Source organism: Sminthopsis crassicaudata, chromosome 3, assembly GCF_048593235.1.
Source record: "Sminthopsis crassicaudata isolate SCR6 chromosome 3, ASM4859323v1, whole genome shotgun sequence".
NCBI classification, from domain to species: Eukaryota; Metazoa; Chordata; class Mammalia; order Dasyuromorphia; family Dasyuridae; genus Sminthopsis; species Sminthopsis crassicaudata.
This window is the reverse complement of record NC_133619.1, coordinates 242,366,040-242,393,752: the sequence shown is the minus strand read 5'-3', so window position 1 is coordinate 242,393,752 and position 27,713 is coordinate 242,366,040. Positions and strand designations below refer to the sequence as shown.

Here is a 27,713-nt window from a genome sequence, read left to right as displayed (position 1 = left end):
AAGGTGAAGTTGATGAGGAAGGATCAAGAAGGGTTGAAGCTGGGCTGTGAGAGTGAGAATCACTAGGCCCTTCAAGTTCACTTAACTCCTCAGGCCCTCTGGTGATATTGCCATTAATCTGTCCTTTGTCTTCCTCTTTTTCCTCACACTTCTTATCTGGCTGTCCTTAACACTTTTCTTTTTTCTAGAACTTGTGGGATTCTTTAAAGCCAATTGTATTATATTGTATATATAGAATGTTTCCTTGGAAATTGAATCAGGACCTTTATCATTGTAGTATTTGCACAGTTGATCTCTTACTAGTTTCCAATTATCTGCCTCTATTTCTTCTTCCTTGAAGAACCAAGGGGACATGCATTCTAATTTATCTACCAGTCCATCAATCTGCTCCCAAGTTACAAGCAAACCTTGTCTCTTGATCAACCTGCTTTCTATAGCACCCCCTTGGGGCAGGAGTGAGGTGGAGCTGATGGTGGGAGAGAATCTTTTCCTGATATCTGCCTCATTTCAGCTAGAAAAGGTTACTAGTTTAGCCCTTAAGAAAGTAAGTTCTCTGTTTGTCTATTAAAATACTCACCCTATTTCCTGGTCATCAGGGACTTCTTCAGTGTATTTAGGGTCCTTGGTTCACACACTGGGCACCAAAATGTGAAGTTCAGGCTAGTTCCCTGGAGGCCTCAGGATCTGCCAGAGTCAGGATAAGCAAAAGTCCTTGGTCTTTAGAGGGAGAAGTGAAGGAGATGGACAAAACTGCCAGGAGTTTTGCCAAGGATCCCTCCTTGATTCTAGAGAATAGAATCTCCACACTTTTCTCCTCTCCTTCCTGCAGTCAAGTTAAATTTTCTCACCTCTCTCACTCCTTACCTACAATTCTCTTAACCCCAAGCATTGAGCCAGCAATAACTGAGAAAAGGGAAATTCCAAACATGCTAATAGAGTTATTGTCCAATAAGTAATTAGCCTTACATGCTTGGTGTCTGATTCAAGCACACCTTTTAAGAGTTTCAGCCCTTTACAATTATTCCTTAATTAAATTATATTTGACACTTTAGGTATAGAAGTAGAGTACTATCATCACACCTTTATGAAGAACGCACTATGTGCAAAGCAATAGGCACTATAGATACAAAGTAGTAGTAGTTGTTTTAAAATCTAGTCCTTGCCCTCAGAGGATTTAAAAATCTAACTGAAGAAACAAATTACTTACAGAAAAAGATAATAATTCTTAGTAACATACAACCCAAGTGAGTCTTGAACACATAAGCCCCATAGAGCTATCCCTATATGTATATTTTTTAAAAGCACACTTCCATAGAATTTCAGAATTTGTTAATCAAGAATCACTTAAAACTCTTCTTTGGATGCTTTATTGTGACATGGATTTGATTCTGATTCTTGAAGTCTATGGCAAAGGATTATGAAGTCCAGAAAGCTGGAGGATCTTCAGTATAGATTATATGATAGATCAGGCATCAGCCATAAGAGCACCACCAGAGATGTTCATCACCAAATTACCCATATAGGAATTAAGTTTGTGACTCTGCAATGCCATCTATTATAATCATAGTTGATAGCTTACATAGAACTTTAAAGTCTGCAACGTATCTTCCATATATTGTTTCTTTTGATCCTCAAAACTATCCTGTGAAGTATATACTAAAATATTTTATTAGCACTATTTTAAAGATGAAAAATAGGCTTGGAATAGTTTGGAGATCAGATTCAAATTCAGAACTTTTCTGACTCTAAACCATTCTTGAGAATATATTCCAAGATCAGGAGTGGAAAGGAATGAAATAGACAAAGTAATATGTTCAAAGATGTTGATAGCAATCCTATTTGTGAAAGTAAAAAGTTGGCAAATAACCTACAATATGAATCAGAAAGACTTGAATTTGAATTCTACCTGAGAATTCAATATATCATGCTGGGCAAGTCATTTAGCCTTTCTCAACCTCGCTTTTCACATCTATAAAGTTTGGATAATAATAGCACATACTTCACAGAGTAATTGAGATAAATGAATAAAATATCTATGCAAAGTGCTTTGTTAATCTTAAGGCATTGCAAAACTGTTTGGGATTATTCCTATACTGCTACAAAGATATATCTCCACCCCACCTTCTTACTTTTGTGGAATGACATGCATCACAGACTCACATCTCAACCTTCCAAATTTAAGTGAGTGTTTTTAAAACCCTGTATATTTTCCTATTGGGAACAGCACCATAAGTTGTTGGGTGAGCTATAAGAAGGGAATAGGAATCAGAAGGACAAAAAAAAAAAAATTGTGTAAGTGTTTTCACAGCAATATTATTTATGACCCTGAAAATCTGGTTGATACCCAAGAATAACAGAATTGCTTAGTAAACTATGCATATTAAACTATGCAATACAGAATGTGAGAAATGAAATTTCTGTGGATTCTGTCCATCCATAGAAATTTCAGTATGAAATAATGTTAGAAAATCAAAATGGAACATAAGTTGAATGTTAGACTCAACAGCTGTGGAAGAGAATTTGGCATATTTGTGAAGTTTTATAGTGCAATGTTTATTTGGCTTTGTTTTCAATAAAAATTGCTTATGTTCCTAATTTTTCAATAAAAGGAACAAGGATGAAGTATGCCTGGAATTCTGTTTAGCATCATGCAACTCCTTGTGTAGTGCTCTTAAAGAAATAACTTAAGCTTCTTGAACTTCAGGTTTTTTCAAATTTCTATAATCACAGTATTGCTCACATTCAAAAGTTGAATTAAATGTGTTGGCCTTTCTCTATGAAAACAAAATATCAAATGTTCAACAATAAGGCATTTTTTCCATAGTAGTGATGGATTTGTCCATTGCATCCATACTCTTCCAGCTGTCCCATTCTCCAAAAGCAAGTCATTAAGAGTTGATTGTTCTAAATTCACTAAAGATATAGTCTGGGACCATGAAACAGGATTACCATCAGAGCTCCCTCTGACTAATCTTGCCCATGGGACATTGGCTTGTTTTTTTCTTTTACTATCTAAAATTTTTATTTGCCATTTTTAAAATGGCAAATCTTTTTATTTCCATATTAGTTATGTTGTGAAAGAAAACATAGACCTCCCTCAAACAACAACAACCAAAAAAAACCCAATCTCAAGGAAAAAATGTGTTTCAATCTGTATTCAGATACTATTAGTTTTTTCTCTGGAGATGGATACCAAATTTTTTTTTTTAATCATAAATCCTTCAGAATTGTCTCGGATAATTGTATTACTGAGAATAGTCACATCATTCACAGATGATCTTATTTTATACACAATACATTTCACTTTACATCAACTTCTGTAAGTCTTACCAGGCTTTTCTGAGAGCATTCTGCTCATCCTTTCTTATAATACAAGAGAATTTCATCATAACACATACCACAATTTGTTCAGTCATTCCCCAATTGCTGAGCAACCCCCCCATGAGGTTTTAAATGTAGAAATTTAACTTCCTACCATCATAGCTGTAATTTAAACAGTTCCAGAAAGAAAAATCAATATTCTGAAACATGGAAGTTGAAAAAAATTCAGGGCAAAGAAAATGTATTTTGAACTCACTGACCTTGCTTACTAATGCCAAGACAATATTGCTGCCATGTTCCCCCCTACTTATTTGGTAACTAAAAATGAATACAGTTATTTTACACTCAGGAAAGAGCCTCATTTTATTAGTTATATGGTTGATCCACCAAACATCATTCCTTCAAAAGATTAGAAAATACCTAAATCTTTTACAAGAATTCTGTTTACATTTTCACTCCCTTTCAACTCTTAAGTGACACAAGCTACTTTTATTTTAAAGAGTTTCCTTGTCTTTATCCTTCCTGATTTCTATGGAAGAGAAGCAGCACAGGCATGCAGATATATAGATTTTAAAATGGTACTGTCAGGATAAATGCACATAACTATGCTTACACATTCATAAAATGTCCCCATGAACCTACAAACTGCACAATGATTTATTCATAGAGATTAGGAAGTGTCTAGGCTTGTGGAATCTATATAAAGAAGTACTTCCCTTTAAGAATATAATTGCATAAATAACTCTTTGGACATGTATACATATATTGTATTTAATTTATACTTTAACTATGTAACATGTATTGGTCAACCTACCATCTGGGGGAGGGGGGTGGGGGGAAGGAGGGGAAAAATTGGAACAAAAGGCTTGGCAATTGTCAGTGCTATAAAATTACTCATGCATATATCTTGTAAATAAAAAGCTATTAAAAAAAAGAATATAATTGCATCAGTTTTATAATCAAGAGTTTGTACTGAATTTAGACCAGGGTTATAAATAATCTGTTGCATATTTGCCTTAAGAAGGACCTTTTCCCCCTAAAGAGGCTAAGAACAAAAATAATGAAAAAACAATGGCCTGGAGGAAAGTTGTCTTTGAATTAGCTGTCAGAGAGGTTTACACAATATTCAGGAACTAGGAGCTCCAGTTTGTCCACTTGATCTGGCAAGGGTATTTTCTTTTTTACTGGCTAATCTGTATGCAGATTGGGTCAGATATATTAGTTATAAAACATATCTAGCACTCTTAGTCAAATAGCTTTTAAAATCAGGAAATTTATTCTTGTCTAAGACCATTTTCTTCAATTGATCATACTACTTATTCAAGATAAATCACCAGACACTTAAAATTAAATTTGCAATATTTCCTCAGATAGGAGGTTTAGACAACTTTTCAAACTTGGGATCTTCAAGTTTGAAGACTGGAAATGTGTTCATAACCACTTTACCCATACATACTCTTCAGTTTGAAAAGTTCCCCTTCAGTGGGTTTGGGATTACACGTCTGTAGTCCCAGATATGAAGTCAACTTGGAATGGAAGATTGTTTTAGTTTAGGGGTTCTGAGCTACAATCGATTATGCCAGTTGGGTGTCTACATTAAAATCAGCATCAAAGCAGCTAGATGGCACAGTGGATAGAGTACCAGCCCTGAAGTCAGGAAGATCTGAGTTCAAATTTGACCTCAGACACTTAATACTCCCTAGGTGTGTGACAAGTCACGTAACCCCAAATGCCTCAGCAAAAAAATGAAAATAATAAAATAAAATAAAATAGCATCAATATGGTGAGATCCTGGGAGCCAGGGGCCACTATATTTTGTTTTGTTTTGTTTTGTTTTTTTAAAGAGATTTTATTTTTATTATTTTTAAATTTTTAAAAAATTTTTATAGTTTTTTATATACAAAACATATGCATGGGTAATTTTTCTTTTTTCTTTTTTTTTTTTTTTTTTTTAGGCTGGGGTTAAGTGACTTGCCCAGGGTCACATAGCTAGGAAGTGTTAAGTGAGACCAGATTTAAACTCGGGTCCTCCTGAATTCAGGGCTGGTGCTCTATTCACTGCGCCACCTAGCTGCCCCGCATGGGTAATTTTTCAACACTGACCCTTGCAAAACCTTCTGTTCCAACTTTTCCTCTCCTTCCCCCCACCCTCTCCCCTATAGGGCAGGTTGTCCCATACATGTTAAATATGTTAAAGTATATGTTAAATACAGTACTTGTATACATATTTATATAGTTATCCTGTTGCATATGAAAGATCGGATTTAAAAAAAAGGTAAAAGCAACCTGAGAAGAAAAAAACAAAAATGCAAGCAAGCAGTTAACAGAGAGAGTGGAAATGTCATATTGTGGTCCATACTCATTACCCAGTGTTCTTTCTCTGGGTGTAGCTGGTTCTGTTCATTATAGATCAATTGGAACTTATTTGGATCCTTTCATAGTTGAAGAGAGCTATGTCCATCAGAATTGATCATCATGTAGTATTGTTGTTGAAGTGTATAACTTCTGCTCCAGGTTCTGCTCCAGGGGCCACTATATTGCCTAAGAAAACACAGTGTAGTCCAGGTCAAAGTTCCCATACTAATTTCCCAGCATAGACAAGATAAGAGAGAGAGAGTAGAGGTGGAGGACATAGGCAAGATAAAAGAGAGAGAAGGAAAGGGGGAGAGAGAGCGAGGGAGAGGGAGAGATAAGGAGAAAGAGAAAAAGTGAGGGAGAGAGAAAAGATGAGGAAAAGAGAGGGGAAAAGTAAGGAGAGAGAGAGGGAGAAAGGGACAAAGAGAGGGAGGGAGAGAAGGAAAGAAAAGGAGAAGTTATCTGTTCAGATTTTGCTGATATTTTGGAAGAATAGCAGTAGGCCCTCCAGCTGTCTCTTAGAATTATATTCTCTGATCTTGTCTAGAGTTTCTGAACAGTATTGAATTCCTAGTTAAATGCAACAGCTGTTATACCAATGTTCATTTGTAATTGGAATGAAATAGCAAATTGAATTACTGAAGGAAACCTGAAAAATCTTTGAAGAATCATAATGATTATACAGATGTATTAACCAGACACAGGAAACATGACTTCATAGGATAACTTCCTTAAGATAACTTTTTATAACCAATTATCTACATGTGAGTAATGCCATGGATATTTGGTGAATCAATTTTATGACTAACAGGAGCATAGAAAAGTATATACATTCTTTTCTGAGTTTAGGATTCTGCTGTAATATCTCATTGCCAAAAAGCAGAAGATAATGATTGATCTCACTTTGTTTTCTTTAAAATTATTGTTCAGAAACCAACCATTCTGGAGAACAATCTGGAATTATGCTCAAAAAGTTATCAAACTGTGCATATCCTTTGATCCAGCAGTACTACTACTGGGCTTATATCCTAAAAAATACTAAAGAAGGGAAAGGGACCTGTATGTGCCAAAATGTTTGTGGCAGCCCTTTTTGTAGTGGCTAGAAACTGGAAAATGAATGGATGCCCATCGATTGGAGAATGGCTGAGTAAATTGTGGCATATGAATGTTATGGAATATTATTGTTGTGTAAGAAATGACCAACAGGATGAACACAGAGAGGTTTGGAGAGACTTACATCAACTGATGCTGAGTGAAACAAGCAGAACCAGAAGATCACTATACACTTCAACAATACTGTATGAGGATGTATTCTGATGGAAGTGGATATCTTCAACATAGAGAAGATCTAATTCAGATCCAGTTGATCAATGATGGACAGAATCAGCTATACCCAGAGAAAGAACACTGGGAAATGAGTGTAAACTGTTTGCATTTTTGTTTTTCTTCCCAGGTTATTTTTATTTCTGAATCCAATTCTTCCTGTGCAACAAGAAATTCGGTTCTGCACACATATATTGTATCTAGGATATACTATAACATATTTAGCATGTATGGGAGTGCCTGCCATCTAGGGGAGGGGGTGGAGGGAAGGAGGGGAAAATTTGGAACAGAAGTGAGTGCAAGGGATAATGTTGTAAAAAATTACCCATGCATATGTACCCCATGAAAAAATGACCATGATACAATTATATATATATGTATGAATGTATATATATATATATATAAATAATGTGTATGTGTTTATATAACATATATGTAATATAATAGATATTACATATATATATATATATATATATATATATAGAGAGAGAGAGAGAGAGAGAGAGAGAGAGAGAGAGAGAGATACTTATATATCTATATCATTATTTTAGTTCTGTAACATGGTAGAGGAGAAAAAGCAGTGGCTTTCAATTAAAATCCTCCTTGTGATGTTTCATAACTGTATGATTTTGTGACCTTAACTTCAGTCTCACTTGGGAGTATTGTTGGTGTGTCTGGGATCTCTGCATAGATTATAAACTACCTGAAAGTAAGATTTTGTCTTGTCTTTATATCCTCACTGCTAAGTATAGTGTCTGGATATATAGAAAGAAATTAATAAATCCTGGTTGACTAATGGCTCTGCTTCAATTTGTGTAAATCATCCCAGATGTCTTTGAATTTTTCAAATGTATTCATTCTTATAGCATAATGATATCTCATTATATTCGTATACCACAATTTTGCCAATCATTCTTTTTGCTAATTTAAGTTTGAATCAGAAATGAACAGAAGTATGGGAAGGAAGGAGACTTTGAGAAATCATCAGAGTAGATCACATTTAAACTTTTACAGTCAGATCAGAATCTGCACTAATCCCTTGACTTTTTGGAGAGCCAATAGAAAGTTTAATAAAAGGAGGGAGACTTTGGGAAAACTTTAACATTTTCTACTGCTCCCCAGAACAAGAAGTAGCTGAATGTCAAGTCTTTCTCCCAATTATCACTATTTTTGATAATGAAATTTCAATGAAAGAAAATAATTTGTTACTCCTAAAAATTTATTACAAGATAAAATCTTTATGTTATTTATGTTGTACATATGGGTCCTTAATATACAAGGTTCTAGGGAAAAATATGAATAATAGCAGCTGGTATTCTTATTATTTTACACAGTAGTTTTTTATTTGATCCTCATAGTTCTTTAATGTAGGTGGCTTAGATATTATCATTCCTAGTTCAGGAATCAACCGAGCCTTAATGAGACCACTGATTTGCCAATGGTCCCACATCTAATAAGCGTCTTCAGGAGAAAGTTTCTAAAGTATTCTCACCTGAAACCAAGTCTAGTGTTTTTCCCACTATATTATACATACTTTTAAGTAAGCAAAATTAGCAAAGTTTCAAATAAGCTAAATTTATGAAGGTTGGACTCTTCCAATCTTTTGAAGGTCCTCAGGACTCTTTTGCTGTCCCCTTAAAATCCAGAGTCCCTAGAACCCTAAATATACCGGATCTCATAAATACCATGAGACCTTGGGTAGTTTCTTTTAACTGTAAAATGATAGAGATGGATTAAATGGCCTTTGAGATCCCCTCTAGCTTTAAATCTAGATCCATAAAAGTGACTAATACTCTGAATGCCTGCTGAGAGCCTCTCTCTCATTAAAGTGTGCCTTTTCAGCATTTCTTTCTCTCCGTGTTTTACTATTTTCAAGCCAACCTAACTAATTCATGATAAGATGTTAATGTTGGAGAATGGCTTGGTACATTAATTTCATCGGGGGACCCACACATTCCCTCCTAGTCTTAGCTTCTACTTTTCTAGACTTTGTCACTTTATCTCAACTGTAGCCTCATCCTGGAACGTCCCTCCTCCATCCCTTTCTCTCATCGGTGGATTTCTTCCAAGGTCTCCATTTCTGGAAGAGGTCCAGGTCACTCAATACCCCTTTTGCTTCTGTTCCTGGCCTCTTCCATTTCCTTTTCAGCTCACTGTTGTGTGCAGTCTTTCCTCTATTAGAATGTGAGTTCCTTAAACTCTGTAGCTAAAGATCAACCTTGGTCAGGACCCATATTCCTAGGCTGGCTCCAATAAGTCTAGCATATCCATTATGGTACTGGAGAATGGATGTATCCAAAATGTCACTGTTTGATTTACTGGCTTAATTACTATATAATGATATTGCCACTTGCTTTTTTAATTTTTGTCCCTGGGGCATCAAGATTTCTAGTGTTGGGCAATTGTATTATCCAATTTTTATATAATATAAATAAAATTGATATCAAGAAAAACAAGATTACAAGTTCCTTGAGGACAGAGACTCTTTTTGCTTGTAATTGTGCTTATTACAGTTCCTGGAACATAGTAAGTGCTTAATAAATGCTTGCCTTGCCATAATGTATTACCTCTCTTTAGCTAACTAACACATGCTAGGATTTTAATGGAACTTTCTGGAAGGAATGGAACCTTAATGGAAGGACTAATGCTGGATATATGAAACATCATAAGATCAATTAAGGAAATATACTTGGGTTGATAGACCTTTTGATGCTTGTGAAGCATAGTCTTGCTGGTGAATATATAATTGCTAGCTCCCCAAGGGGGAATTGAAAACCACATGCTTGACACACTTTTAAGTTTAATCTGGCTTCTTAACATTTTTTCATCACTTTTTAAAGTCTGGACAATCAACAACACAATAAATCAATCAAGCCTTTATTTGATTTGCCTTTCTGAGATGTAAATGCTCAAAATGAAATTTTAACATGTCTCCCTTGAGTCTTTACTGCTGGCTCCAGAAAGTCACAATTATCAAAGATTGTACTCTATTCCATCTATGTATAACTCAAATGAAAGACAGCAGGTTATTGCCTCCACACCTGACATCCTCATCTATCTCCTTTCCCTATTAAGGACCACATACATATGGTATTTAAAGGGTTTACAAAATGCTTTACAAATATTATCTCATTTGATTCCTTGCAACAACAATGGGAGATAGGTACTGTTGTTACCCCAAATTTACAGAAGAGGAAACTGAGGCTGAGAGGAGTTAAGTGCCTTGCCAAGGATCATATAGATAGTGTCTTAGGCAGAATAAAAAAAAAAAAACAGGTCTCCCTTATTCCAAGTCCAATGTTCTAACTACTCAGCCATGTAGAATTTAACCATGAGTATCTTGCCTAGATAAAGAAGTTTTTTCATGGGGTGCTAAAAAGTTATCCAGCCCATCTATGATATAGCTTATATTATAAGGGTGATAGGATTTGGGATCTAATATAATTAAGTAGTACAATTAACTCTAAGAAATGTTGAACATTGTAATCTGTTAAATTTATAATCTAAATGCTACAAATTCTTCCATCTTGGCATGGGAAGGAAACTCTTTTTATTTGTATTAAATGTCTTATTTGTTTTTATTAAATAGGCTTTTGCTGCTCACAGTACACTTATTGGAAATTAATTGAGAAGAAATTCATTTGAAGGGAGAGCTGTGGGCTCAGAGCTAAAAAAAAAAATTAGATCAAATGACTGATTCTTTGATACAATTTCTTAGAGGATAAGGAAAATTTATATCAGGATAACCTATACAATGAATCAGTGGGAAGCAAATAAAAGAAGTTGGACAATCCTACTCACCACACTACAATATCTTTGCTTAAAATGTGGAGAATGGAAAAGAGGAAAGGCTAAAAAATAACCCAACCCATTAGGAGACTCTGGCTAATGTATGGAAAAGAAGTAATGAGTGTTTGAGATGTCATGATAAGAAAAATGCTATTTTAAAAGTAGAATTTCCAGGCCTAGGAGAGTATCCAGAATGAAAATACCACATGCAGAGTGAAGAACAGCTAGATGATGCACTGGGTCTGGAAAAAGGAAAACCTGAGTTCAAATCCTACCTCAGACACTAACTATATGACCATAGGCAAGTTATTTAATCCTGTTTGCCTCAGTTTCCTCATCTGCAAAATGAACTGAAGAAATAAATGGCAAACCACGCCATTATCTTTGCCAAGAAAACCTCAAATAGGGTTATAAAGAGTTGAATATGACTAATAATACTTAATAAAAACAACCAAAGAGTAAATATTCATAGTTCAATAATCAATAGAATTAACATGTAAATAGACTTTTATAGTTTGTAAAACCTTTTCACATATCATTTCATTTGTTTCTTGCAACATTCCTATTGGGGATAATATGGGAAGTGTTTTTGGATGAGGAAAGCAGTTTCCTCTATCATGAAAGTATGGGTCTAGATTTTTTTTAAAAAGCCTTAAAGCACTATATAAATCTGTTGTTATGATTTGTTAAGGGTTATATAGCAGAGAGTTCCTGCCAAACTGAGAGACTGGTGATACCATTAACAGAAATATGGAAATCAGGAAGAGTAACAGATTTTAAAAGAGAGTTTGTTTTTTTTAATCTGGAGTATTTAAATTTTGTGATGCTCATGAGATATCTGGGCAGTTTGGAGTTTAGGTCTGGAACTTGGCAGGAAGAACAGGGTTAGAATGAACAATCTGCATAGAGGCAGGTGCGGTATCGGATCAGATTGCCAGAGGAGAAGATATTAAAAGAAAAGAACAGTGAGCAAAGCTTTGGCAAACATCTACATTTAATTTGTACAAAATGTATCTAAGTAGATAAATTGGGGTTGTATTTGGTAAGGAGGAATCTCTAGAGTTTTCCTGATGAGGAATTACATTTTCCCTTTAGTTTTCCTCTTAAGGATCCTTTTTTATAGATTAAATGAAAAGTTTACTAATTTTTTTTTTTGAGAGATGTGTGTGTATATTTGCTTCTAGTAGGAACCTGGCCTTATAGCCAAGAAAATAATACAATTAACAGAATATGCTGAAATAAAAAATCCAATTTTGTCATATTAATTTTGTTGCATCATTGTCTTTCCATCTTCTTTACATATTGAGTCCCTTGCTACTTTGGTTATCAACTAGCTGCCTGCGTAATTTATCCCTCTGAGTCCTTCAAGAGGCCATAACAGTGCTTCTGAAAACAGTCAACAAAAGGAGGCAAGAAGGAGGGAGAAGACCATGAATATTTTAGTTAAATAGAGCCAGCTTTTGAAGTTCAAACAAGTGGTGGTTGGTGTCAATGTCAGTCTCACCCCAATTTGTACTCCAATCTGCAAGCTGAAAACAAAAAGACTGACTCTGGGATAGAGATCATGGATGTATAGTTTTCTTTTCAATCCTGAGAGAGTCCCTTGATGGCATAATGGAAAGAATCTTTGATTCCCTCTCAGACGGTCTGTGTTAGAACTTTAAGGATGCCTCTGCTGTTTCCTGGGGCAGAATTGCTCTCCCCAGAGCTGGTAGTTAGTTGTTTGCTGATGGCTTCCTCTATGTGGGATTTAGTGCTAGATCCTTAGAGATCATTTTAATCTCTTTTGTGTCATGGATCATTTTGTTATCCACCTTTTCTCAGAATTGTTTTTGAAATGAACAAAATAAAACAAATAGCATTACAATAGAAACCAATTATACAGGGTATCTCAAAAATAGTGCAATTTTAAGCTCTAGTGGCTTAAAACTGCACTAAGACTTTTGAAATAATCTCCATATTGAAATAGTTTATTTATCTATCCATTCATCTATTTATGTACTCAGGTTGAGAACCAAATGTCTCATTTTACAAATGGGAAAACAAGCTCAGAGAATTGAAATTACCTTCTTCAAGGTCACATGGAGAATTAGTAGCAAAGGACAACAATCAAACCTCAGACTCTAGATCCAATGCTGCTTCCCTGGACCACTTATGCTTCTCTCCCAAGAGGTATAGTCTGATTGGTTTTAGGAGATGCTCCTGAGATATCGGCTACTGCAAAGATGAATGTTCCAACCACACAGGTGAGTTTAGGTAACCTGAGAAATAGCTAGCACTTACATTTGCTTAAAGGTTTTAAAAAAACACTGCTGAGGCATCTAATTGGTACAATGGATAGAGCACTCGTCCTGAAATCAGGAGGACCTGAGTGCAAATCTAACCTCAAGACACTTAACACTTACTGGTTGTATAATCTTAGACAAGTTACTTAATTCTTTCTCACACAAAGACAAACACTGCACATCCTTTATTTTATTTAATGCTATTTTTGGTCTCCATTTTGGAAATGTGGAAATCAAGGCTCAGAGAGGTCAAATTACTTGCCCTGCTTGTAGCTATCTCTAGGAAGATCCAAACCCAGCTCTTCCTAATCCCAAGTACAGTATTAATACTGTTATTATACCAGAATGTTTTCTCATAGATAGAAATTAGGGACTTCAGGGGCCTTCAAGTTTTCCCCTTTTCTTTGTATACATTTTTATTTACTCTCTTAGAGAGCAGGGATTTGTGGTTTATTGGTTTGTTTTTTTTTTTTTTTTTAATTTTTTATACTCAGCGCCTGAAAGAGTTGACAGAAGCCTAACTTGGGAGTTAAGGAAATCCTGGCTTCAAACTCCTGGCTGTCCCTGACACATGTTGACTCTATAAACACAGGAGACTTCTCAATGTCCTCCAAATCTGCCAACTCTTTAAAACTAACTTGTAAAAGGATTGCTTATCTTTGTTGTCAAAGGGAGTTTCTGTAATGGTAATTCCTTGGCTAATGAAATCATTGGCCCCTTTAAAAGCCATTAAGCTCACATTGAAGAATATTACTGTGCTATAAGAAATGATGAATATAGAGAAATATGGAAAGATATACATGAACTGGTAAAGAATGAAATAAGCAGTCAAGAGAGCAATATGCACAATTGCTACAAAGTAAATGGAAAGAACAATCACAAAAAAGTCAAAAGTAAATATTGCAAAATTCTAAAGAAAAAGCATATCATGAAAGAAAAGGTTTGAGAAAACACTCCCATCACACCTTTTTGCAGAGGTAGGAGATACATAAATCTTGAACATTGTAAATATTTTCAGACTTTTTCAATGTATTGATTTGTTACACTGATTTTTTCTCTTTTTTTCCTAGTCTTTAAAAATAATATTTGTTACATGGGATGATTTTCTGGAAGGGGAAAGAATACTTGGAAAAATATGGCCCCAAACCCCAAATTTATTAAAAAATATATATTTTTTAAAAAGCACACAATATCTTAACAGATATTTGTTGAATTGAATAGCAAATCTGGAAATAGACACATTCACATGAAGACTGAAGCATATAAGATACTGCGCTTAAGATATAAGCACTACTTTTGGAAAATCAAACCCGTTAAAAAAAAAATAGGAGCACCTATCACAGTCTTTTTTCTTTTTTTCTTTCTTTTTTTTTTTTCCTGAGACAATTGGGGTTAAGTGACTTGCCTAGGGTCACACACCTAGGAAGTGTTAAGTGTCTGAAGTCATATTTGAACTCAGGTCCTCCTGACTTCAAGGCTGGTGCTCTATCTTCTGCCTCATCTAGCTGCTCCAATCTTCCTTATTCTTAATTTGCAAGAAGTTCCTTAATTTCTAACTGTGAGACTACATAGCAAACTAGAGAAAAGTCATATATACATAAACACACACACACACACACACACACACACACACACACACACACAAAACCTTTAGCTAAACAGTGACCAGAACAGTGAAGTAGTTGACAGGAAGCCAGAGTTCTATTTTAGGAGAAGTCACTAGCCCTATCTTTATCAGTTTCCTCATTTGCAGCATATAGTACAAAAGTGACTCCTATGCCTTCAGTTTATGCTAAAAAAAAAAAAACAAACAAACAAACCATGAATCTACAAAGTAAGTTTTAGTACAGATTCAAACTATTCATAAATCTAAGGCTGTCTAATTCTTCAGATGAAGATGACAATTAGATAAATTAAGGTACTTGCCCCTCACATTTCTAGCAAGGATCAGGGCCAGAATCCACATCTCCTGATCATAGGTCCAGGACTCTTTCTGACATATCACATTATTTCTTAGTTACTTTTAAATCACTTTTAAGCAACTAATATGTGTTATACTTAATGACTGCTTCACATAACGAAGGGATATTGAACTAAATGGTTATCTAGATCCCTTTTAACCTTTTTTTTTTTAACTTTTGAAGAATGTGCATAAGGATACTTGTAATACTTAGCTCATAGGACAATTGTGAAGAAAGGACTCTACAAAGTTTAAAATACCATGAAAATGTGAAATGATTTATTATTTTAAAACACAAACTAAACCAAGAGATATTACATGCAGGATTGAAAATTAGGTTATGGGTTATCCATATATCCACATGGTTTTGGCTTAATGAAGCTTACAAAATATTGTGGAAAGATAACTGTAGAATATTGTCCACCTCTCTTCTCTGACTTTGATTTCTGTGTAAAAAGGAGGTGGAAAAGGAGCCATAAGGGGCTCCTCAGAAAGGGGCGACTAGAATTTATCAGTCAACTCCCTAAATATTGCTAGTCTAGGGAAAGTGATTTTTAGGTTCAGGATGATTCCCTTATTAATATCCCTTAACAAAGAAAGGAATATAGCTTCTACATGAAAGCATATACCTCCTTAATATTATTCTCCATGATATTTTTTTTTCTTATAGCTTTTTTATTTATAAAGCATATGTATAGGTAATTTTTTCAACTTTGATCCTTGCAAAACCTTCTGTTCCAGCTTTTTCCTTCCTTCCCCCCACCCTCCCTCTAGATGGCAGATAGTCCAATATATGTTAAATATGTTAAAGTATATGTTACATACAATATATGTATACAGATTTATACAGTTATCTTGCTGCACTAAAAAGAAAAAAAATTGGATCTAGAAAGAAAGTTAAAAAAAAAAAAACCTGAGAGTGGAAACAAAAATGTAAGCAAACAACAGAAAGAGTAGAAATGAGTGGTCCACACTCATTTCCCATAGCTCTCTCTCTGGGTGTAGCTGATTTTCTTCATTACTGAACAGAAACTGGTTTGAGTCATCTCATTGTTGAAGAGAGCCACACCCATCAGAGTTGATCAGCATATATTATTGTTGTTAAGGTGTATAATGATCTCCTGGTTCTGCTCATTTCACTCAGCATCAGTTCATGTAAGTCTCTCCAAGCCTCTGTGAAATTATCCTGCTGGTCATTTCTTATAGAAAAATAATATTCCATAACATTCATGTACCACAATTTGTTCAGCAATTTTCCAACTGATGGGCATCCACTCAGTTTCAGTTTCTTGCTACTACAAAAAGGGCTGCTACAAACATTTTTGCACATGTGGGTCCCTTTTCCTTCTTTAACATTTCTTTGGGATTTATAAGCCCAGTAGCAACGCTGCTGGATCAAAGGGTATGTGAAGTTTGATAACTTTTTGAGCATAGTTCCAATTGCTCTGCAGAATTACTGGAATGATATTATTTTTCTATAATATTCCTCCCCTCCTGAAGTAAAAGCCCTCCATTGTAACAATAGAAATAAGCAAAACAAATCTACAAATTGGCCACATCTGAAAATACATGCCTCATTCTGTACCTCTAGGCTATTACCTCTCTGTTAGAGTAAGAAATAAGATTCATTGGGAATACTGCAAGAATTTGTATGTCATCCTTGCATAAAGGCCATCCTAATATTCTCTGTATTATTCTAACTGTGGTTAGAGCTGGAAGAGACGAGGTAATTTAGTCCAAATCTTCCTTTGATAGATGGGGAAATCAAGATCAAGATTGATGAAGTGCATTGTCCATGATCACAAAGATGTGTAGAAGAACCACTATTAAAAACTAAGTCTTCTGATTCAAGATCCAGAGCCCTTTCCCCTGCACCATGCTTTAAAAAAGGTTTTAAAATCATCAATCAGAAAGGAAAGATGGAAATTAAAGTTGAATCATTTTAGTTATGAACAATCAATCAAGAGACATTGAGTCTACTTTGTGTCAAGTATTATGGTTCTAGAAGTACAAAGACATAAAAAATAGCCCCTGTCTTCAAGGAGTTTACATTATATTAGAGGAGAGATAATGTGAGCAAAATCCTATATACTGTCCCCCATGTAAGTTAGGTTAGTTTCTCCTTTCCTTGAATAGTATTGAAATCAAAGAAATATGTTACACACTCTCTATTTAGTAAAACTGAAAATATTCAGAAATATTTCCTTCTAACCTTTCTCAGAAATCTAAGAAAAGCCCTGGGGAAGGTGAGAGAGGTTGAAGACAGAAAGATTTTTTTTAATGGAAATGGATTGAGAAATTAAAAACAAAAACAAAAACAAAAACAAAAAAACCCTAACTTTTTTTTTTAAACAAAGAATTCCTGTCTTCTTTACTTCACTGCCTTTCTCAACCAAAATGATTTGGTTATTGACCTAAGAGCAATTTCCTCTTTATCTGCTCTTCTAAGATGATTGGATGCACCTTTGAGAAAAAAATTGACTTTTAAATGAAAGTATGAAGTTTTTTATCTCTCCAGGAAAGAGGCAATGGATCAAGAGGAGATAGAATAGTGATTTGATTGCCCTTCAGTTCTGGAATATTAACCTAGGGTGTATTTCAACAACTTTCTCTCATTTAAGATTCATATGTAACATAAATTATTTGGGGGCAGAGTTGTGTTAGAGAGCATGAGGTCTATGCTAATTTGAACATTTCTTTCTCCAAGCCAGAAATGGCTTGGATAAATTTTATGTTAATTAAATAAAGTTGTTGTACCCTTTTTCTGCTGTGGTTTAAGTAAATCTACTTTTGTTAACCACTGAATGACTTATGAATGTTTTATTTCATTCCAGTATCAAACATAAACTACCAGGGGACTGTCCTGATCAAGGCCCAGCACAGAACAAGAGATGACATACAGGTGTATGAGTTTGTGTATAAACCTAGCTTTTCTGACTTGGAAGGAAATAATGCATTGTGTCACAGAGGAAAATCCACAGTATTTGCAGCTGGAGGGTCTGAGGCAGATTCCTGACTTTATCACTTATTATCTATTTGGTCTTGGGCATTTGACCTTATCCTTTTGAGCCCTATTTTCCTTTTCTATAAAATAAGAGTTGGATAGAGAACCTCTTGGGTCTCTTTCCACGTTAATCCTATATACACTCCATGGAAGCATGGTTAGGGGAATGAGGTAGTAAGGGAGCCACCTGCTTACTGGATTTTACAAAGTGGATTTTCCTGACAATCCAACAGACTTATCTGACTGCCCATTAAAGACACAATCTCAACTGTGCAGTGAACAACCAAAAGCACTTTTATGTGCAGAAAATTCATTCTCCAAAAAGCCGGCTCTGAGGGCAGGTAAACATCCATGGCTCCCAAAGGAACCTGTGTGGCCTGACAATCAATCAAGTCCTATGACTGCTCAGCTTTGCTCCTAAGAGATCAGAGAAATGTACTTTCTTCCTCTATGTTAACTGTATAAAGCTTCCTTCTGGTCTTGTAGCTGTCTATTCTCCACCTGTAGTCCTAAAATAAAGAGAAAGTGTTATTTTTTGGTGAAATTCAAAATAAATCTCTCAACACGGAAAACATTAATATCATTTTTAGATCTATGCTAGGAAAAAAACATGGTGCTTTACATTTTCTAGAGAGTGTTGTCATTACAATGAAATGATAACATCTTAATCTATGATTCTGCAAAATAAGCTTTAGAATAGGTTTAGATAATTAACCAATTCTACATTTTCTAGTCTGGGTTAATTTGCTGAGTTTTTTTCTTGTTACTAGTGCTCATGTAGTAATCATTTAAATGTTTTTTCATTCATTCATACTATAGAAATATTTAGAATTAATTTTTTCTTTTATTTATTTATTTATTGACAGTACATATACATGGTTAATTTTTTACAGCATTATCCCTTGCACTCCCTTTTGTGCTGAATTTTCCCCTCCTTCCCTCTACCCCCTCCCCTAGATGGCAGGTATTCTCATACACGTTAAATATGTTATAGTATATCCTAGATACAATATATGTGTGCAGAACCGAATTTTGCTGTTGTTGTTGCACAGGAAGAATTGGATTCAGAAGGTAAAAATAACCTTGGAAGAGAAACAAAAATGCAAACAGTTTACACTCATTTCCTTCTCTGGGTGTAGCTGATTCTGTCCATCATTGATCAATTGGATCTGAATTAGAGCTTCTCTTGAAGCTATCCACTTCCATCAGAATACACCCTCATACAGTATTGTTGTTGAAGTGTACAGTGATCTCCTGGTTCTGCTCATTTCACTCAGCATCAGTTGATGTTAGTCTCTCCAGGTCTCTCTGTATTCCTCCTGTTGGTCATTTCTTACAGAACAATAATATTCCATAACATTCATATACCATAATTTACCCAACCATTCTCCATCCATTCAACTTCCAGTTTCTAGCCACTACAAAAAGGGCTGCCACAAACATTTTGGCACATACAGGTCCCTTTCCCTTCTTTAGTATTTCTTTGAGATATAAGTCCAGCACTGCTGGATCAAAGATAACTTTTTGGGCATAATTCCAGATTGCTCTCCAGAATGGTTGGATTCTTTCACAACTCCACCAACAATGCATCAGTGTCTCAGTTTTCCCACAGCCCCTCCGACATTCATCATTATTTATTCTGTCATCTTAGCCAATCTGACAGGTGTGTAGTGGTATCTCAGAGTTGTCTTAATTTGCATTTCTCTGATCAATAGTGATTTGGAACACTCTTTCATATGAGTAGAAATAGTTTCAATTTCATCCTCTGAGATTTGTCTGTTCATATCCTTTGACCATTTATCAATTGAAGAATGGCTTGATTTCTTATAAATTAGAGTCAGTTCTCTATATATTTTGGAGATGAGGCCTTTATCAGAACCTTTAACAGTAAAAATCTTTTCCCAGTTTGTTACTTCCCTTCTAATCTTGTTTGCATTAGTTTTGTTTGTATAAAAGCTTTTTAATTTGATGTAATCAAAATTTCCTATTTTGTGATCAATAATGATCTCTAGTTCTCCTTTGGTCACAAATTCCTTCCTTCTCCACAAGTTGAAAGGTAAACTATCCTATGTAGAATTCATATTGTATTTCAGTAAATGAGCTACTTAGCCCCTTTGGGGGAAATTATTCATATTTAAGATTGAAGTTTCATTACACTTTTCAAAAGGACAAGGGTATACATTATGCTATGATAAACATATCTGATAACACTCATCATCATCTTTTGTTTACAGGTCTATGATGAGACTTAAGAGACATAGAATCTAGTCATAGTGTCTCCATCTGTGACCCACTAGGATAAGTCTTTTAATCACTCTATTATGCCTCAGTTTATCATTTTGTAGAATAAGGATTTAATGATGTCTGGCAAATAGAGAAGAATAAATAATTCTTTGTACACAATAGTACCTTATAATAATAATAAAGAACAAGGCTATTGTTTGTGATTTTTTTGTGTAGTGGAAAAATAGGCTCTTTTTAAAAAATCTGCCAGACAATTAAAGACTCCCTCTTTTTAGTCTATTCATGGAAGAATTTCCAATGAAATCACTGAGAGATGATAGGCAAAAAGGTCCACAGTTAGAGTCCATCTCAGTTAGAGATATTTTTTGAATTATTTTCAATTATATCTGAGTTTTCCTGACTCCATTTGGAGTTTTCTTGGCAAAGATACTGAAGTAATTTGCCATTTCCTTCTCCAGCTTATTTTAAAGACAAGAAAACTAAGGCAAATAGAGCTAAGTTGCCTTGCTCAAGGGTAGAGAGGTAGCAAATGTCTGGTACCAGAGTTGAGCATATATATGAACCAGTCATGGAATATTTCCAAGGGCCTCTAAATTTGCCAGAGTCCAATTTTATTGATAGGGACAACTAGGTGGCATAATGATGTCACGAGGCCTAGAGTCAGGAAGACTCATCTCAGTCAAATATAATTGAAAACAAATCAACAACTATTTCTAACTTTAATGAGTGTGCTACCTGTGGTCTCTTGCCTATCATCTCTCTCAGTGATTTCAATGGAAATTTTTCCCATGAATGGACTAAGAGGGAAACTTTATCTGATAGATTAAAAAAAAGAGTCTATTATTTCAACCATACAAAAGTCACAAACAATAGCCTTGTTTATTATTATTATTATTATTATTATTATTATTATTATTATTATTATTATTATAAGGTACTATTGTATAGAAAGAACTATTTGTTCTTCTCTATTTGCCAGAAATCATTAGATCCTTATTCTACAAAATGATAAACTGAGGCATAATAGAGTGATTAAAAGACTTAGCCCAATGGGTCACAGTTGGAGACACTATGACTAGATTCTATGTCTCAAGTCTCATCACAGACCTATAAACAAAAGATGATGAGTGTTATCATCTGTAACTTAAAAATAGATATTTTTATTATAGCATAATATATACCCTTGTCCTTTTGAAGAGTGTAATGAAACTTCAATCTTGAATATGAATAATTTGCCCAAGATAACAAAGGGTTAAGTAGCTCATTTACTGTAATACAATATGAATTCTAAACATTTCTGTAGTATGAATGAATGAATGAAAAAACATTTAAATGATTACTATGTGAATACTAGTAACAAGACAAAAAAAACTCACCAAATTAACCCAGATTAGAAAATCTGGGGTTGGTTAATAATTTGAACCTATTCTAAAGCTTGCTTTGCAGAAACATAGATTAAGATGTTATCATTTCATTGTAGTGAAAATACCATGTTTTTTCCTAGCATAGATCTGAAAACAGCATTAATGTTTTCAGTATTGAGAGATTTATTTTGAATTTTGTTATGGGCCAGAACTTGAAACAAAGTTTTAAGTCAGTGGAATTGATAGAGACAGTGGTTATTTAGCAAGGTGCTTAGCAGTTCTCTAGTTCAGTACATGTACTCAGTACTTAGTATAGTTCTACAAGATTCACACCTTTGGTTAGAGATGATATAAGCTCAACAAACTTAGCCAGAATGAGAACGAGGGAAGAACAGAGAAGTGATGGCTTCTTCGCTTCTCCACTGAAACCAAGATCCGGAAGGCTCTAAGAAAACTAGCTGAGCCCCAAGTGAAGAAGACAAGACTTGGAAAGAGACAATTAAGGATTTGGACTTTAATCCCTGGCTGTACTCGGTGGTGATTACTGAACTGAAACTAAGGCTGCCTCCAGAGACCCTAAGAAAACCCCAACAAGAGAATATTACATATTAAAGAGAATATTACAGAATTTCATAAAAAATAGCACTTTATCTTTGTTCTGGGACTACAGGTGGAGAATAGACAGCCACAAGATCAGAGGGAAGCTTTGCACAATTAACAAAAAGGGAGAAATTGTATTTCTCTGATCTCTTAGGAGTGAAGCTGAGCAGCCACAGAACTTGATTAAATGTGTGTGTGTATGTATGTATGCATATATATATATATATATATATATATATATATATATATATATATATATATATATATATATATATATATATATATATATATATATATATATATATGGAGAGAGAGAGAGAATCAGAAAGAGAGCAGAACCATATATATAATATATATCTATTCTAATATATATCTGAATACCAATTGTTGAATTTTCACCTTGGAAATGTAGATATATTAAAATACACACAGATACAGAAACATATGTGTGAACACAAGCTACAAAAATGGTCAAATGCTACCAATCATGGCTTGACTTATTATTTTGTTGCTTATCTAGACTTTAAGTGATGGAAAAATATTAATAATGCACACTAAACTTAAAAGCATGTTGTGCGTTTTTTCTTCTTCTGGAAAACTCAGTTGTTAAAACATTTTGCAATCAGATTTAGGGAGAATTTACTAACAACTGGAGTTATCAGGAGAGGCCTTATGAGGAGATGCACATGAATTGGGCACATTGAAGGAAGCTAGGGATTTTCTGATACAGAAGTGAGGAGGAACAACTTTGCAGAAATTAACATTATGAATTAGTTAAGCAGACTACTTTAACTGGAATGAAGAGGACACAAAGAGGAATAAAATTGCATAGGTGGGATCATGGGCTTATAGATTTATAGCAGGATGCCTTAGAGGTCATAGAATTCAACCTTCTGATTTAACATATAAGAAAACTGAATTTAAGGAAGCTAACATGATTTCTCCAGGATCACACAGTTAATGGGTCTCTAAAATGGGGTTCGAACTCAGATTTTCCTGTCTCTACCTCCAAGGTCTTGCACATTGCAACATCCTGCCTCTCAAGAGGCCCATTTGTGGAGACTTTTATATATCAGGTTGAGGATTTTGTGTTTTATTAAAGAATTAATGGGGAACTATTAAAGATTTTTGCATAGAGAAGTGACATGATAAGATTTGTGGTTTTGGCAACTATGTGGGAAGATGGTTGGATTCAATAGAATTGCCTAAAAAAGCTTTGAGTTACATGTTGATTATTGCTCTGAATAAGCTCTTACATTAGAAACTAGGGAAAAGATGGTCAAAACTCTCAGCTGAGTTGGCATTGAACTGATAAACACCTATAAAAATCATACTCATACACTAGTCTATGGGAGATAATACCTTTGAAAAAGCCAAGGCTTTTATTGTCAAAATATTGAGAGTGGAATTGTCTCATTCTTGGTATATGTATCCCAGTGGTATACCAGCTTAATAAAATTTTACCTATTGATTTATTGATTAAAAGTCATCAGTGTATTTGGAGAAATAGGCAGCTTAATAATTAGCAGGAAATGAGAAAAGTGAACCAAACAGGAAAGCATGTCTTTACTATTTTCAAAGATATGGATGAACAACAAAGAATAAGAATAATGTGAGATCAAAATCATTTGGGGACAAACAAATGGTCCTGAAGAATTTTGATTAAAAATCAGTTTTTTTTTTTTTCAGAGACAAAAGATACCTAATTTGCTGGAAATAGTAGCAAACAGACTAACCCTCTTTTGAAAAAAGATTATTAGTAGATTAAGGCAAAGAAGCTCAGATACAAACAATTTTAGGCTTTAGAAATAGTGACAGAAGCAAAAAAAAAAAAAAAACCCAACCAAAAACAAAACCACAAGCAGTATTAATGCATGTAAATGATATAGATCTATCTTCCCAGCTGTATTCACATATACTGATATTAATCCTAACTCAATTTATAAATTATAAATATTTAATCTGAGAACATTTAAAAATATGTATACCAGTGAAACCCCAAGGAAAATTTTAAGGGATATCTCTTCATTTATCACTCTGGTCTCTTCTCTACCTTTGGCTTCCCTGACTTCCTTCCAGTTTCGAGGACAATCTACTATCTTCAAGAAGAGTCTACTAGTCCTCTTTACTTCCACTGATTTCTCTAATTTATACTGCATATCTTGTTTGTAGGTAATAGTTTGCATGTTGTTTCCTAAAATTAGATTTTAAGTTCTTTGAGAAGAACAATATTTTTGCCTTTTATTACCATATTTAGCACAGTGTATAAAATAAGCATTTATATATGGCTTATATAATAATGAAGACAATGATGATGATGTATTTTATGGAGAACTCACACGGAACAATAACCTCACATGGTGGTCAGAAAAAGCAATACAAGGACACTCTTAAGGTCCCTTAAAATTTTTGGAATTGTGTAGCATGAGAGACACTGGTACAGGACTGCCCAGTGTCATGTGCTCTCCTCAGAGAAGGTGCTATGTTCTGTGAACAAAGCAGAATTGAAGTAACTCAAAAGAAATGTGAGATATGCACATTTAGAGAATTTACATGGACTGTTTGTACTTGACCTGTGGCAGAACATTCCAGGATCACATTGTTCTGATCACCAACAGCTGCACACACTGTAATGACGAATACAGTGATATCATTTTGGTCCTCTTTGAGAATGAATAATAATAATAATAATAATAGTAAGAGGAAATTACTATTAATAGCTAATGATTTTTTTGGAGGGAGATTTAGAGCTCTTGCCTTTTTCTAAAGTCCTTTAAAAAGTTCAGTCTTCTGAAGGATATTACTGATAAAAAGATGAAACTAACTCACCCAGATCTTGCTAGGAATTTAGTCAAAGATGAGGACTCATTTTATTCTACTATTTTATTTGGGTGGAGACTGATCCTTTTGTCTAGATAGCCCAAGATATGGGTCTGGTATAAAGATGTTTTCTCTGTCCACGGTCAGCTCTTCACTAAACACTTTGAAGAGTATATAAACTGAGGACTTTGCTATGATTGTCTTTGATCTAAGAGTGATGGATCCACTGATTATCCTTTTATTAATAACTTGCTGTCCTTATTAAAAATGATTAAATTACCAAGAAATCTTTTAAATTGTCACAATTTTAAGTAACATTTACATAGTGCTTACTCTATGGCAGGCACTATATAAAGTGCTTTACAATTTTTATCTCATTTGATCCTCACAACAATTCTGGAAAGTAGGTATTATTCCCATTTTACAGTTAAGGAAACTAAGTCAGAGAGAGATTAAGTGACTTACCCAAAGTTACACAGCTAGTAAGTGTCTGAAGCTGGATTTAAACTCTTGGTACACATTCTGTCCAAGTAAATGCTTCCTTATACTTTGACACTCTGAATTTGAGTCTGTTATTCAGAAATAATGCAACTGGAATTAAGAGGAATAGCTATCTTGGTAAAAATCTTTGTAGCAAATTCTCAGTTAAAAATGTCTTGAATCCAAGACATAAAAGGTATTGATGCAAATATGTAAGAACAAGAGTCATTACTCCAATAGACAAATGGTCAAAATCTAGAAACAAGTAGTTCTTAAAAGAAGAAAAGCAAGCCGTTAACAACCTTATTTTTAAAATGCTTCAAATCACTAATATGAAGAGAGATATGAATTTTTGAAATTCTGATGTTCTACTTTAGAATTTTTTGCCATCAGATAGGCAAAGACAATGCAAAAAGGAAAATGACAATTATTGGGGGAGCTAGGGGAAAATAGCACTCTTGAGTGAACTATGAACTAATGTAGCTATTCTGGAAAGCAGCTTGGAACTATATTTAAAAAGTCACTAAATTGTGTTTATGTCCTTGACCTAGTTATATAATTATATAATAATATCTGAAAGAGATCAAAGAAAGATGTAAAGAAACCATATTTGCAAAAATACTTCAAAGCAAATACTAGAGGAAAAAAAAACTAGATACCCATTAATTGGGGAATGGCTGAGCAAATTTAGGCAAATGAATGTAATAGAATATTATTTGGACCATAAGAAATGATGAAAAGGACAGATTCAGAGATACCTGGAAGGACTGAAGGGATATAGAATAAATAAGTAAATGAACTAGAATAGTTTATTTTATTATTAAAATATTGTCAAGGCAAAGTATTGTAAAAGACTTAAGAACTCTGATCAATTCAATGACTAATTGTTACTTGAGAAAAAGGCAGCTGCTTTTTGATAAAGAGATGCTAAACTGGAGGTACAGAAGGAGACACACATTCTTAGGCTCAGCTACTGTATAGATTTGTTTTGGTAATACTTATAATTAATATTATTATAAGGGAAAGTTTTTCTGTCTATAGTTGGGAAAGTTATTTTGGAGGTAGGTAAATAGGATAGTGATTGTAATATGAAAAAAAGAGAAGAAATGAAAGAAAAATGCTAATGAAACATTTTTTTAAAACTGTAGTAATCAGAAAGAAATTCCAAAAGAGTCCCAGTCAAGTACAGTGATATTGGAAATACATTGTTAAAATTAATATATATTTTAAAAACAAATTGAATCAATATTGGTTTGTGATATTACAGCAATTATGATATAAAAACTTTTTTCTATTTTGTAAGAAAATGTTCATTTATTGATGTTTGGCAAATTTATAATAATAAATAAAAATTTTAAAACTTCAATATGAAAATACCTAAAAAACCATGCAGAAGAAACGATTCCATAGTTTCATTGGGTATTGTTGAATCCAGCTGAATAAGGCATTCTAAATAAATATCTAATAAAAAGATGTATCGTGAAGAGGAAATTGTAATAGTAATTATAAGACCTGGAAATTGTAATAGTAATTATAATGGCCTTATCACGTGGTAGGACATTTGACAAATCACTTGTCCTCAATTTCCTTGTTTATAAGAGTTATATTTTCATACTTTACAGAGTTGCTGTGATTAAAGAATATAAATATATACAAATGTATATGTATATATGTATATGGTTCTAATTTTATAGATATTTTAATTTTGCTTTTCTATTACCACTTATCAATGCTACTTCTCTTCCTAAAATAAGAGTCTTAAATGAATCATTGATTTGGTTCCAATGTTCTGAGGAGGTTCTTCTTTTTAACTTCCTGGTTTTGGGTAATTTTTTTTCCAATGGGAGAAAAAGGCTTAAATTTAGATATTAGAAGGTATTTTCTTTATAAAATTAATAGGGAAAACTTTTTGAAAGAATAATTTTTTTCCCTGAGGCTGGGGTTAAGTGACTTGCCCAGGGTCACACAGATAGGAAGTGTTAAATGTCTGAGACCACATTTGAACTGGGGTCCTCTTGAATTCAGGGCTGATGCTCTATTCATTGTGCCACCTAACTGCCCCTTGAAAGAATAATTTAACTCCCCAACCACATTGCCATCATGATTCTCTCAGATTCTTGTGCCAACACGTGTTTATATATAATATAGACATTACATAGTGGGTGCTC

General features: G+C 34.1%; 1 protein-coding gene, 1 non-coding gene and 1 pseudogene across 2 annotated transcripts in view; 1 reads left to right on the top strand and 2 right to left on the bottom strand.

The window, feature by feature from the left end:
* Positions 1–4,687: 4,687 nt before the first annotated feature.
* LOC141562001 (ATP synthase peripheral stalk subunit F6, mitochondrial-like) lies at positions 4,688–6,348 on the bottom strand (annotated as a pseudogene).
* Positions 6,349–16,656: 10,308 nt separating this feature from the next.
* LOC141565218 (U6 spliceosomal RNA) lies at positions 16,657–16,760 on the bottom strand. Its single transcript, XR_012488900.1, has one exon. It is a non-coding gene; the product is annotated as a U6 spliceosomal RNA (small nuclear RNA).
* A 125-nt stretch (positions 16,761–16,885) lies between these two features.
* RP2 (RP2 activator of ARL3 GTPase) overlaps positions 16,886–27,713 on the top strand; it is a 61,350-nt gene continuing 50,522 nt past the window's right edge. The window contains exon 1 of the mRNA XM_074300284.1: positions 16,886–16,911. The gene's annotated coding sequence lies outside the window, so the exon portion shown is untranslated. The remainder of the gene's footprint in view (positions 16,912–27,713) is intronic.